The 15,459-nt window shown below is 30.4% G+C and overlaps 1 protein-coding gene across 1 annotated transcript in view; it reads left to right on the top strand.

Moving 5' to 3' along the window:
• Positions 1-15,459, top strand: part of LOC128989329 (uncharacterized) — a 510,234-nt gene that overhangs the window by 104,401 nt on the left and 390,374 nt on the right. The window lies entirely within an intron of this gene.

The following is a 15,459-nucleotide window of genomic DNA, read 5'->3' on the forward strand; positions in this document are numbered from 1 at the left end:
AAGCGTCAGACCCTAGTACAAAGAAGCAATTTTCAATCATATTTTTCCCAACAAATGGGAGTTATATCCTTTTCTGAGCTCAGGGCAAACGACTTGGCTTTGTCTATATATCTATGCATTTATATTACGTTATCTATACCTTTTTGGTTTGTCTTTATTTCTTACATTTTTACTATTTATGTAAATTTCAGTTCTAAAAAATATCAAAAACCATTTTATGAAACTAAAAAAAATATTTATGAAAATAAATAGTTGAAATAGCTAATTAAAATAACCAATCTTACTCGATGGCTAAAACTATTCCTCTAATTATTTACACGTTAAAAACTGAATCCTAACAAAATACTCTTCCATACAATGAAATTTTACAAAAAATAGTTTTGCTGTAAGATACAAAGAGATATTAGTTTCCTACCGACAAAAGTTGAGCAATTTACAGCCGATTGATTTATTGCGTTATTCGATAGGAAAACTGAGACGCGAAATAAAACTAACATTGAAGTTGTGTTATTTGTTCTAGATAAACTTCATTTCTGTCGTGTTTTGATTTGTGCTCTACTAAAATGGAAGCGAGCACTGTTTACATCTTGTTTTACACGTTTAAATCAAATGAAATGCAATAAATTTGCAACACTCCTGTATGTTGGTTAACTTACAATGTACACATGGCATTTATTTGATATGTAATGAGCTGAGAAGATGGATGTACGTTATTTACAAAAATATTGTGGATGTTTTCCAACACAATAATAAAAAATACAAAGAATTTACTAAAGATTTTTTTGTGAAAACCGTTTTTTTTTCGAGAAAATGTCTGAAATAATCTGTTAGAAAAGGTAAACTCACACTCAACATAAATTAACTTTAAATAAAATTTTGGAAATAGTTATGGAAAAACTGATTAATCCTGATGATGTGAGATATTTTACCTGATGTCCTTGAAACATGTTACGTGTTGACTGTTTACTATAATATTGTTTATAATTATTTATTTCTTAATTTATATAAGGGTGTTTGTTTAGTCAACTAAACAGACAAGAGAATTGTAACCATAGATTGAATATTTTCCCCCCTCGTACACGTAAAAAAAATTATAACTCAAAATATTGCAGAATATAGAAATGTTTTGTTACTATCAAACAGTGGGTGTTATTAACACACTAATTTACGCCTATTAATTTCGGTTTTGCTTACTTTCGTCGCGTTTAAATATTAGTTTAAAGTCAAAACTTCACTTCCAATGTAATAAATAATTTTTCATCAAAACACCCTTTTATAACTTTAATTTATACCACTGCATCGAGTGACATTAAAATTATTTGACCTGCTCATAGCAGTCATGTAGGACATAAAAAGATGCATTTCTCTGAACAAATGCAGTGAAATTATTAATAGATTTCGTAAGTATGCTCTATTGGAAGTGACATCCCGTAGTCTCTAGCTTTGTGCATTTCAACACTACCAAGCTCTTCACATTACTGAGTGTGGTCAGTTAACACCTGTCAACGATTATCCCGCCACTGACTCACTTCTAACGCCACAGTCATAATAGTCTCGTCATTCATTGTACTAAATCCGTCGCAGATATTATTAGTAGTGTTAGGCGATTTAAAAATCAGCCATCTTCTAAGAAACTCTTAGCACTTCTTAGAGCTTTAAGTATCTTAAATTTGAATTACACAGTGTACATATTAGTTACTGTCTACAATGTCGCTACAGTTTCTTGTATTCACAAGTTATCTGAATTGTAACAAATATGTATTGCTTTTCTAATGGAATAAAAATATCAATAAATTCATATTGTAAGTAGTTTCAAGAAAACCCTATGCTGAAATTTGATTCTTATATTATTACAGTAATTTTCTTCGCCAAAAGATGATGTTTTTAGATGTTTTACTTACGTTAATTGGTGGCTGAAAGTTATGTTTTTCTGGTCATGCCAGCTATCATCGTAATTTGGGGACCGAGCAGGTTTTTACTTCCCTAGGGAGGCAAAATAAGCTGCCCGCTTACTTTTTAAAAACATGAATGCATATTAAATACAAAATCAGTATACATAGCATTGCAATAGAATTGTTTTATTGTCACCGCTGCCTAGCAACCATTTATTATTATTTTTGCTGATTCCTGTAAATAATTATTTCTTCACATTACCTCAATGTTGTAGTTGTGTTGACTATCCGTGTAAATCTCTCGACTTCGTCTCGAACTTAAAAACTATCTCGAGCCAGCAAATGTTTTGGCCCTAGGTACGAAATATACGATTACTACCCTCTGATCATAATTACCTTTATTTAAATAACTAATTTTGTATAAATTAGTTTTTTATAAACCTTAAATATGTATAATTGTTTTTGTATAAATTTGGTACAAACCCGAAATATTAATGTAAAATGCAATTTATGAAGATTTTCACAAATAAGGTCAAACTTTGGTTGTGGGAAATACATTTCAAACTTCACTAGGATTAAGGTAGATGGAATCACTAACTAACACAGTAAATTCGTCAACTCTTCAGGATTAGTTTGATGTTTGGCCTCGGTTCCTTTTGAAGTCGTTTGGTGATGGTCTTTTTATGTTTGTGGTTTTCATTTACATTCTGCCATTACATTTTCAAACGTTTTAAGTATTTTCTGTGTCAAAGCCGTTGTGAATAAGGGATAAGGTATTTTTTGTTTCTTCAAAACGTGTCTTAAACTGTTGATAAATTCAGGTATAAGATACACCAAGGTTTAGTGGTAGCTAACGGTAACACATTGAGTAGTTAAATATATTTTACTTTAGGAAATGTAGTAAGCCTCCAATTAAATTTAATACAAAATATATTATCTTAACAAAAGAAAACTTCGATAATGGAAATAAGAAGTAATTATTATTTAGAACCAACATTTCTTTTATTTTGATACCCATTAGAAAGTGATTTTAAATAAAAGTGTAACTAGACTTCATCGTGTAAAGCTCTATTTTAAATCTTTTGTTGCCTTGAATATTAGATGTAGCCATGCGATAGCATACAGATATTATTTTAAAACAAAGACAAGACACCAAAGAACAAACAAAAGACTCATTACGTTTGTGTTGTAATGCAGATACTGCAGTACTACTCCGGTCAAAGAGTGCTTATTCTTATTGTTACTTAATATGATTGTTATGTAGATCCTACTCATTGAAAATATATTTATCGCTCATCATAATAAAAAATATTTGTTTAGTTCATATGTTGTTTTTTAGCTTTACCAGCGACTTCCAAAGTCTTCTATAATTCATTATAGATGGCCTTAAATTACATTGTTTACCTTAGCTTTTGTACTGCATACTCAATGATATTACCAAAACCTCTTCAGAACTACTATTAAGTTAGTTTTTCACTCGGAGATAAGAAAAAATTATTACCAATACATTATGTATAAAACCATAGACTAAAAGAACAAATAAATTTAGTTTCTGGTTGTCTATGATAAAACATAATCAGTAAAACAAGCAACCCGTTACATACATATATTATATTGAGAGTAAGTAAAACAAAACTTATATTTTACGATTATTATAACACGTAAAAATATCTCTCACCTATAGTACGTATAATGTGTACGCCCCATGTGTTGTGGTAAATTTCATACTATAAGGGTCTGTGGAGATGATTTGTGAGTGATAAACTTGTAAAAAGAATGAAACTAACTAACAGACGGGAAGTAAAAAATTAGTAAATGCTGCGATTTGATGTTGGAAGCATTTTAATGAGAGAATGCCAATATGCAGCATCAATCACACAGCTGACGCCTCTGAGGTGATGAACCTTTGTTGACTATACGGTTAATCTGACGTGGCAATTCATTAGAAAAGGCTGTTCGGTCCCCTAAAGTTTGTTATAGTATCCACCGTCAAAATTCTAGAATCAGAGCTAAACGTCGGGCTAAATCCAAAATTATATCGTGATAAAACTAATATATACATTAATGATGGTAAATTTAAAGTTTATCAATTTACTTGTTAATACCTTTAACCTATTTCAATAGTCAAAATGCTCACTCCTGAAATGCATTTTATAAGTAAAGATACAAAAAATATATTTTAAATTAGTGTTTTTGAAATTCAAAGGCAAAATAAATAAAGAATCAACTCTATAAGAGGATGTATACATTTTACATTTTGGTTCAACAGCGTCTAGAGCCAGCCGTTGTAAGTCACGCACATTTATCATGCCAGCTTAAAGGTGTCAAACTACTAATGACAATCCATAAGTCTTCTAGGGAAATGTGTCTTGGGGAAAGATATTATCTTTCGGCAGAACAGAGTGGATTAAATTAACGAGCCCACAGGTAGAACGTCTAAGTAAAGTGTGAACAATAATCTCTACACAACAAGTTTATATATTGCTTTGTAGATCAAAATTACGGTTCATTTAAATGAATACTTTCCAAATCAGAAGATTTCTTGTTTAAATCAAATAATTATCAATTTTAAACTCAGTTGTAATTTTTTACTGGACCTTAATTGATATATGTTTGGCTTAAAAAAGTAGGAGTAAGTAAGACATAGAACTACAAATTATTTAAACAGTCCTCCCCTCCCCCAAATGGTATTTCACAAAAAGGTTACTGGTGCAAATTACCAATTAAAAAAAACACAGGCTAAACTACATGTTCAAATCGAAAATACAAAAATCACACTTTTAGAGAAGACAATGATGGTGTAAATAAAGCCTAATTTGGAATATTATTCCACAAAAGTTTCAGCTAAGTGCAAAAAGAAATAGTTATTTGTGTAACTAGTGTTTGAAGTCGCACTTTGCGCTCGTGTTACATATTATATTTTCCCTACAGTTACAAGACTATAAATAATAAGGCTTTCAAACACTATACAACATGTTTTTAGGTTAGGTTAAATCCAAGCGTTTAACAAAATGGAAAACACTGCACCATCTGATCGTTGTCGTAGTATCTTTAAGTGTTGCCAACTTTATTTTCAACTGTACACATATTACGTGCCTATTAATTGTTGTATGTTGTATACTGGTTTGTTGGAATACTGTAATGCGGCAAAAAAAGAGTGCGGAATGAAAATGAGTGCAGCAAAAGAAAATGAGTGTAAAAAGTAAGTAAATGCAGCTATTAAGTACTTTGCGTGCTATAATCAGTGCAAAGAAGACAACATTGATAGGTAACTGTAGGAAAAATGTATTACTTGCTTTAAGGCCTTATAAGCAGCATAATCTATGAGGTACATGCGGCATATATAATAACGTATGTTTTCAAAGTGCAAATAAACATCTTCTCGTAACCATGGCAACTCGCTTTGGTGGAAAAACAACACGAGGACGGTCTATCAATAGCGGCGCGTTTGACATTTTGCTACCTACAATTAGATATAGTTGGAGTGAAACTTAATTATAGTTTAACTTATAGTGAATTAAATCACATTTAATTTATACTGAGAATATCTCTATACATTTTGTCCCTTAAAAAAAATGATGAAAACAGGCAAGAATGAGCGTATAGGAATTATTAACATGGGTTTGTCGGTTAAATTGGATATACCACTTCCTCTAATGAAATATATAAAATCCATCCATACAATGATAATTTTGTAAAGGGCATTTCATACCAATCAATCCACATTGAATTTGTATGGGAATGAAATTATTAAATACAGTATATTATTCAAAACTAGGATTGTTTTCATACCAGTGAAAGCCGGTCGAGCACGTTTCATGGTTATTAATAAAGAAATAAGTAAAACATGTTTATAGATATAAAACGACATACATCAACTATTTTATGAATTTAACTTATCAGTTCGCTCAGAACTGTCAACATCTATAACAAGTTTCATAAGTAAAGATGTTGACATTACATACATAAAATCCTTTTAATCGGTATTTTTCCTGCGTCTTCTTGCTAATGTCATCGGGTGAACCCGCAGTTGTGGTTGAACCCGACCTTGAACCTATATCAATCGGCATTTTCTCAATCGAGGCCAGATTTTGCAATTCAGGCAGAAATAATCCTGCATGGATCCATACGATTAGCAGATATAACTTTTTAAAGACTTGCCTGCTTTGAGAGAATTGCACAAATAGTTGTCACCATACCTTATGATGTTTGTTTTCTTAAATTTTGTACATTTAACACGATTATGAAAAGTATTGTTTTCTAGCAAGTGTCCTCACATTAAACTTTACGAAAACATTGCCAGAAGTAGCCTAGTTGTTCATGCGTTTCGGGTGTTTATTGCTAGTCTTCATTTTCTACAAATTATCAGGCAGTTTTTGAGAATGCATTCTGAAATGTTCCTAAATATGACACTTTGATGTGAATTACGTAGTTTCTTATTAAACGGAATCACGAAAAATACTTTATCCTTCTTGGGTCTTTATAGCAATTATACACCCAAGTCGTTGCGAACACAGCAATCAATACAAAAAGTGTGTTGCCAACATGATGATGTCATCAAAAATATTTGAAAGTGAAAAATAAGAAAACATTTTTATGATAGCCTATTTAATTTTTTTGTGTGTGTTAAGACTTTTTCAACACCTGGTATACGTATCAACTCCTAAATTAATTGTTTTGAGTATCCTGGATATTGATATTGCATGCATATAATGTTTTTTGATGTTCAATATCTTGTAATTGATAAACAAGAAACAAGTTGCTACAGAAGCGGAAGTTTCCTTTACCCGTGTAAATTGAAAACCGTTATCTGAAAGTCTTTCCTATCATCCTGAGAAACTACAATATATTTTTAAATAAAGCAAATACCACCCAGGTAGTCTAAAAATATTGGTGTTAAGGGATAACACATTATATTTATCAATTCCTGTAATTATTGTTACTAATATTCATTGTTTAACATCAGTTCCAGATTGTGCAAAATTATATTTTGCTACGTTTATACAAAACGAACGCAACTGTTTTATATGTTAAAACACAGCCAATATTAAATGTGCTGATTATAATTATAATCTTTAGCCTCGTAGTTGATAGATTTATAGATTTATATATTTATACAAATAGATTTATAAATTTATATATATGGATTTATATATATGATACATAAAAAAGTGTATAATATTTATTGAATACCAAACCTTATTGAATTTCAATTGTTACCCTCACACGTTATGGTGCAAATAGTCTGTTTTAGTATGGATAGTACAGCAGAATTGTATGCTAAAAGATAATTCTTATTATCATGTATCATAATTTAGCAAAACATATTTCAAAAAAATCTTTTGGAAAAATATACAGCTTAAACATTACTGTTAAATGCAACAACTAAAGGTTATTGATAAAAAAAGTTTCGAACTTTGGTCACAGAAAGAAAAACATTTCAGGCCACATCGAGTTTGAGTGAGATGGACTCTCTGACAAACATACAAACTTTTTTAACTTTTCAGGATTAGTTTGATGTTCAAGTTACTTTTGATGTTGTTGTGCTTTCCAATATATTCAAAATTCTTCTACCATATTTTCAAATATATAAGAATAGCGTTTTGTTATCTTTGTGGTATTATCTTCTCAGTTACAGCAGACGCAATAATGTATAAGGTTACAACATTTTATTATTGCGATTATTTAAGAAGCATGTTGAAATATATCTTTACTCAAAATATAATAAATCCCTTTCGAAATGTACTAAAGAACGATGCTATTTTGAGGGGGCAAGTTTTATAGTAAAATCGTATGTTTGCCTCAATCTTACATTTAGCAATACAATAGCTAACATATATATTTTAAGAACAAAGGCAATATATCAAAGGATGAGAACAAAAGACTCATTACGTTTGTGATGTCCTTTTTGCGAAGAAAGCATAGTACATTACGTTTGTGATATAATGTACACTGCTTTCTTCGGAAAAAGGACATCTATAACTAGCATTACTCATCCAAACATACTGATATAAATCATTAAAGTGATTTTCTAAAAGTGACATTAAATTTTACATTATAATTCAATTTTTATTAAAATAAATACTATCCATCAATCATAGAAAGCCAAGCTTAGTGAAAATTACTAAACGAACATTACCATACTAAAATTGTATGCAAAGTATGTTAGTAAATTAAAGGCTTGTAGAGAGAAAAAAAAATGGACGGGACGTAACAAATTAAAACGAATTGGGATCTGATGTTTGGCATGTTTTAGGAGAGAATGCCAATATGCTGCATCAATCACTCAGCTGATGCCACTGAGGCGCTGAACCTTGGATGACTATGCTGATGTTGACTTGGCAGTTAATCAGGGTTTTAAAATAAAAATGTATACCGTATATTACCCACAATCCTCCTACATCAGCTACTGACTAGTTTAATACCACAATAAAAATTAATCGTAGACTTAAAACTTATTTTACCATATTTAAATTAAAATTATGGTGATTTGTAGTTTTTACGGGATATTTACGAAAGAGACTTAGAGCATGCACCCTAAGAAATAGGTTTTGACATTTTGAATGAGTCAACAATCTGAACCCATCTATTGGTCTAGAATCTAGATTAAGGGTTTCTAACAACTAAGAGGTATCCATAGACCTTCTTGAGACAGCATAATTCTCTATCGTCAGGAGTTAGTTTGTTAGAAACTACTTATATTACAATGTTGATCCACTGCTGCGGGACATGGTGCTTTCCTTCAATACCGGAGCTGGTTAGCTTGATCTAGAAATAATTCAAATAATAAAAAGATCAGTTCACGAATTGGTTGCTAAAAGCATTTTTCAATTATGCTGTACAAATCCCGTTCTAAATACGATATTAATATGATTGGCTTTGCACAGTGCAAAAATTATAATACCACTGCTGATATTAATTTACAAGTGCAACACCGTCTTAACCAAGCAGATCGTAAATACTAAAAAGAGAGCATGTTAAACTAAGAAAAGGTTAATCCAAGTGCCCTGACCAGCAGTATTTTTAAATTGAAGACATACCACTTACAAATTTTAATAAAGTCTGATTTCAAATATTTTTCCTGCTAGTTCTAATTAAACATTATATAATATTTTATAGCTAAAAATATACAGGGTGTTAAAAAAGGTGGGGAAATAATTTACGTAGTGATTCCTTGGGTCAAAATAAAGAGACAATCAAGAATAACATTATTTCCTAATTACTTAATTAAACAGATATACACCAATTTGTATTTTTTAGATAAACATTTTTATCTTTGAATTTTGTAATCCGATCTTTATGAAACTTGGTATGTATGTTAAGGTGGAAATGACCCATTCTAGAAAAAAACTCATCTTGATTCAAATTAAAATTTCATAACGGCGGCCATTTTAGTTTTTTAAACTTAAATTACTCAAAAACGGTTAATTTTATGAAAACTTGCCCAGAAAATATTTATTTAAACACATTTAAAACATTTTTACACATTTTTTACATTTTATTTTGAGGGTTTAATGTCTACAATAAACCTTTGAACAACATTAACTCACCATCACCCACAATGAACGTCAAACAAAGTATTTTTATTTAGTTGTAAAATTGGATAGAATTAGGCAGAAGCTAGTCAGGTTTGCCCCATTTTACAAAAAAAAATCGTAATATTTCAGCAATTTCTTATTCGATCTTTTTAAAGTTTTTATTGTTTGATAAGGAATTTCAAATGCTAAATAAAATTGTACTTGGATTTTTTTTATTTTATGTTTTTGAATAATTTATGTTTAAAACATTAAAATGGCCCCAATATTGAAAATTTTAGTTGACTCAAGATGGATTTGTTTTCTAACATGGGTCTCTTCTACCTTAACATGCATACCATGTTTCATAAGATCAGTTGAAAAAGTCCAAACAATGTGAATGTAAAAATACAAATTGGCGTATATCTGGTTAACAAAACGATTTTGGAAAAAAAGTTATTCTTGATTATTCTTTATTATTGGTTATTCTTTTTACCCAAGGACTTAAATTATGACCCTACATTTTTAGAACACCCGGTATAAATATAAATAAATTATATTATTTTTATCTAAACTAACACAATAATCAACGAGGTACACTTATCAAACATCGTATATTATTTTCCCAGTGTAAATAAACATCCTAGCGTAGCCATGGTAACGCATCTTGGTGGAAAACATGTACTTAGCGACGTCGTTCCATCAGTAGCAGTGTGTTCAACACGTTTACAGGCTACATAGATTTTGTTCAGTCAGAATTAAAACCTTATTACAGATAAGAAAATATTGAAAAAATCACTATTGCATACTCAGAAGATATAAAAAGCTAGCGGCGATTCTATTGCTGAGCTTTTCAATGGAAAGGGGACAAAAAAAAACATTTTGCAGCAATATTATTTTCTTTTAATTCAGGTAAGGGGGTTTACCATGAGAAAACATTGATCACGTTATTACAGTTATTATGATCTTCTTTGCTTTGAATGCATACGCATCCTTAAAGTAGGCTTACTTAAACTGGGACGGGTGGCGTCGTCCTGTAATCCAGCTACTAGGAGGTTACGAATTGTGGATATTTATAGGCATGCACTGTGGATGCGATACTCCCTGGTGTGGATTAACGTCCGCACGAGTGAGTACTACGACTATCCGCAGTATTATCCTGAATTTAGACCAATTTGTATATACCAAGGCAAAAATGTGGTTCAGTGTAGGTCCCTTAGTTACCATTAGCTGTATGGGCTATTAATTAACAGCTGTGTCTAAGGAATAAGTCGGCCTTAGTCACTAACAAGACTACAAGATTGCGCCACTCATCCTACACTCATCTCTATTCATACTTGGCTTAAAATACCTACTTTGTATGGTCACCATTTTATTTAAAAAGTATAAAAGAGTATTAAGGCTATATATCGTTGTTTAGTTAATCGTTCTTAGACATGTAGCAATCTAATATTATTCATCTAATATGTTTGCTACACTCAGTTTCAATATAATTACGTAATGTATAGAAGACTTATATCCAAGTACTCCATCCGCAAACAACTTCAAAAAGTAATACGATTGATTTAGTTTATATACACTACTCGCTATTTAGGTGGTATTAAGAAACAAAGAACAATTTAGAGAAAACAAAAGAACAAACCAACCTTGAGAGAACTGCAGGTGACACTTGGCGATAAATGCAAATAGTAGCTGGTTGTCGATATTCAACCCTTGTTTGCCATATCGATGCCATTCACCCTCTACCAATTTCTCATTCAATTGAGAGATCTCGCCCAGTCTTCATCCAGGAATTTTCGTGAAATATTTTGGGAAATTTAAAACTTTCTCCATCAATCGGAAACTGGGAATATCATTTTCTCTATGGATTGTCTTAATTGGGAAACAGAATGATTAAGATGATAAATATGTTTTGATTGTATTTTCGTACTTTGCATTGTGAGTAAGTTGTTCGATTTTTAAACTACTGCAAATACTTTTCTGGTGGACACGAAATGTTTAAAATATTTTATTTATTTTTTTAAAACATCAAAATCTTTATTATACACAAATCAATCACTTTAAAACCATAACCACGGAATGCATGAACGTATTTCTGTGATAGTTCTGTAAAATGTAGGCTTGCAAAAGAAATGTACTTTTCATGTAATTTGGAATCAGCTGTACAACAAGGTTAAATTAAAAGGGCATCCAAAAATCAAGCAACTAAAAATACACCTAAGGGTAATAAAAAACAATAGTTCTACAATAGTAGAGCTTTTTGAAGTTTTCAACGTTATTTTTCCAAAAGATATAAATACTGCTTCAGTTCGGTGTACTTAAAAATGTATTCTAACAGTTCTTAAACCTTCGTTTGTTTTGGAAAATAAAATTTCATATATAATAATTTTTTTCATCTTCAACATCCATGAAATGATAAACTAAGAGACGAGATACAAGTTGTCGCTAGGCCGGAAGTTTTCTTTGCCGGTGGAAATTGAAAACTTTTATCTGAAATATACTCGTAGCGTCTCAGAAAAAAAACTTTATAAATATGCGAATCTGTACGATCACTATAATACAATCTACAGTGAACAATAAGATTTATCAAACTGATTTTATAAACAATTGATGTTATGTTATACAACATTTGTGGAAGTTTATTAAAAAAATTCAGTTTTATGTATTTATTGTTTTCCAACCTGCATTTTACATTGCATCAGATCCAGATTTCGAAAAATAAATGTAAATTACGATCATACAAAACGGTGGTTAGATTTAGATACTGTCCGAACATAAGCCTAATTATGGCTTACAACGGTTGGTTAACACGAATTTACCTTTTTCCTTATTGTATTCTCAATGTAGCCTGTATGTTTCAGAAAGCTAGAGGTTTTTTTTGTAGCTTTCCCATTGCAGTTGAAATTGAAAACGAATTTATCAGGGTAGACAAGCAAGTCGAGTTAAACTTTTTTTATTATAAATTGTATAAAATCATTCTTAGTAAAAACTTGTGTGTCCTAAAACTGGGATACTTTAATCTTCCCCATGAAGGTCAATTGCAGCTTATTATAAGACCTTGGTATACCGATATAGTATGGCAACTGCCTTCATGGCTACTTAATGGACTTACAAGATTAATATAAAAAAACATACGATTGCGAAAAAAAAACTATTTTTTATCATCTTACTGTACTACCTACATCGCCTTTCTGTCGGCTTAATAATATCAGTAAACGTAAAAATGTCAATTTAAATAAAAAAACTTGAAAATAAAATTATTGTTATTACAGTTTGCAACTAGATATTGTATTTGTGTCCTAAATATTACCTAGCCATGGCCAACTCCATGGTGAATTTTAAAGCTATATTTTTTCCCTTCAAAGTTTGATGTGAGTTTTAAAATTCTAGTTGTTCTGAATTACTGTAAAGAAGTTACTGCATGTTATGTCTAAATTCATGTCTTCTTCGCAAAAGTAAAATAAGTAAAATAAATATAAAAAACAAAAAGGGAAAGCATTCTTTGTTGGATTAATATTATAGTTTAGTTGTCAATGGCAGTGAAATTAATTAAACAAATGTTCAGTTACCATCATAACTTTTCAGTTCGCCGCGTTTTTCAAGCCAGCAAGTACATAATCCATAGTTTCGAGATTCCAGCTTCCATGGAAATGTACTAAAAGTTGTGTGAATTAAATTTAGAATAATTTACAAAACAAAAACAATTAGAAAAAATATGTTAGGAAAAAGGATATTTTTATGCTAGCAAGTAATATGTCACTCATTACATGTTTACTCATCCTCATTAACACTCATTGTTGTTTATATTGTTGTTTATGAATCAAAATTGTATATAACCATACTACTGTACCCTGATCAGTAATGTGTTAAAAATTAACAGTAAATCTATTATTGTATAAGTACTATATAGGTTTCTTTTTTTAACAAAATATATTTTGATTTTTTCTAAAGCAAACTGTATAAGACAGCAGGCGGCGTCTTAGTAAATGCAAATGGTTTTCTCTCTAAATTGCCTCTCATAAAGACATAAATCGCATCCATTCCCTTTCGTTATATCTTCCTTATTAAAGTTTGGTACAAAATTTACGCAAAAGTAGATTATACCTAAAAATATCAGTAAAAACCATCCGTGATTTTTGTTACTTTCAAATTAAATTCACATGTTGAGATTTGTTCAACTAAACCTACTTTAACTAGATTCTGATGGTAAAAAACAACGAGTGTAAAAAGCTTAAACCATCTCGTTTTGTTCTTATCTAATCAGACAAGATGTACCATTCAATTAAATAAAACTAATTTTCCTACACTCCTTTATTGTGATTTTGACGGTAAGGAAATAAACAATAGTTACAACATTCTTAAGTTAACTGAGCAGTATCTGTGGAAATAAGCAATAATGAATTATAGTCAAAGTTACTTGCAAAAAGATTTAAAGTAGCAAGTACTTTGTTGCACTTTTTATATTAGTAAAACTTGAACTTTGTGAAACTTGGAACAGAAGCATAAAGCGAGAAGTTTACAGCACCTGGGAAATCACTAAGTGGCGCTGGGGTCGAGACTATCATTTACCTTTACAAAACTATTCGGGAAATTTCCATCATCGAAATGTTACCAGAATAAAATATTTAAAAGTAACACAACCGAGATAGAAAATGATCATAATTAGGCAGCATAAGTATAACTTTTTGTAAGGTAAATTCACCTTTCTCAAATAATAGTTAAAATAAGTTCACTTCTCAAAAGAATATGAATTAATTAAAATGTATTTAACAATTTACAATATTGTAAAAATGTATACAACCGGCACAATGTAACACGGTATAAAGGAATGTGCCTACATAATACTTTATGATTAATATAAAGAAAATAGCTTAAAAACAAGTTTATAACCCTAACCATAGCATATGCTAATACGAATTTAATGAGTGGTGGTTGTAAAAAATATGTTTGAAATGCGTTTGGCTTTCAAGCTCTCTTTTATAAAAAGGAAATATCTTAAACTAGTTAAGTTACGTTAACAAAAGGAACGTAAATACCTGAAGTTTACAGCCTCTTGGAAATTGCAAGGTGTTGCAGCGCAGCGACTTCATTTGTTTCTTACATTTGTATTAATTTATTTTTCATCTCCTTAAAATGTAGGAAAACATTTTGTTACTAGCCTACACATTTCAATTTCTTGTATCACAAAATGTTTATTTTATCTTCCATATACATTGCTTTTATAGTTGTATTTATTACATCGCAAATTGAAAATTGTGTTTTATGGATAATGTTTTCTAGATTTTTCACAATTTAAATTCAAACGTGGACATTCAGTGATAAAAGATTTCTGGATTCTTCGCCAAAAAGGCAAGAAATCCACGGTAAATGAAATTTAAATTTAGCTATTTAGACAAAATTATGACAATCTGTGTACTTTATATCAAAACTAAAGTAGTGTTTACAAATGATTGCAAAATACGTATATCAATCGCTCATATCACTTAATTGCGTTCCAATAAATACGCAATTGTACTATAAGTTTCAATGGATTTATAAGAATCCTGCTGTTAGTGTCTGTGTATGATTGCATTACACATTCATGCAAGTCTAACGACAACGTAAATAAGCGAAATGAAATATCCATTACAAGATAATGTTAGTCATAAAACGACCTTCCTGCATGTGCCTGTGTTTAACTGCTCATGAATAATTAGTACAATAAGAAATATATAATATCTAGTTCTTAATCAATTGATATTTTAATAAGAACTAATTGATAAATGTATTTGTAAAACATATTTTGATAATATAGCTATGTTAGCAATTTTTAAAAGTTTGAATTGATTTATGGGTAGATAGAGAAAGTGTTGCTCGTTCAAAAATATCTTGCAGCTTATATTACTATAGAAGCAAGACTGGTGAATCGTGTTAATATTCAAACTGATATCACACAGCAGGATCCGATAAGGTGGAGATTACTTTGATCTCTGACAAACACGCTGCAGTTTATCTGCAAATTTTCGTTCGTGGCTCAACACAATTGATAACTGCAGTTGTAGGTTTCATTGGAA

The sequence above is a fragment of the Macrosteles quadrilineatus genome, unplaced genomic scaffold, assembly GCF_028750875.1.
Source record: "Macrosteles quadrilineatus isolate MER2022 unplaced genomic scaffold, UCM_ALF_1.0 Scaffold_3__2_contigs__length_128488019, whole genome shotgun sequence".
Taxonomy (NCBI): Eukaryota; Metazoa; Arthropoda; class Insecta; order Hemiptera; family Cicadellidae; genus Macrosteles; species Macrosteles quadrilineatus.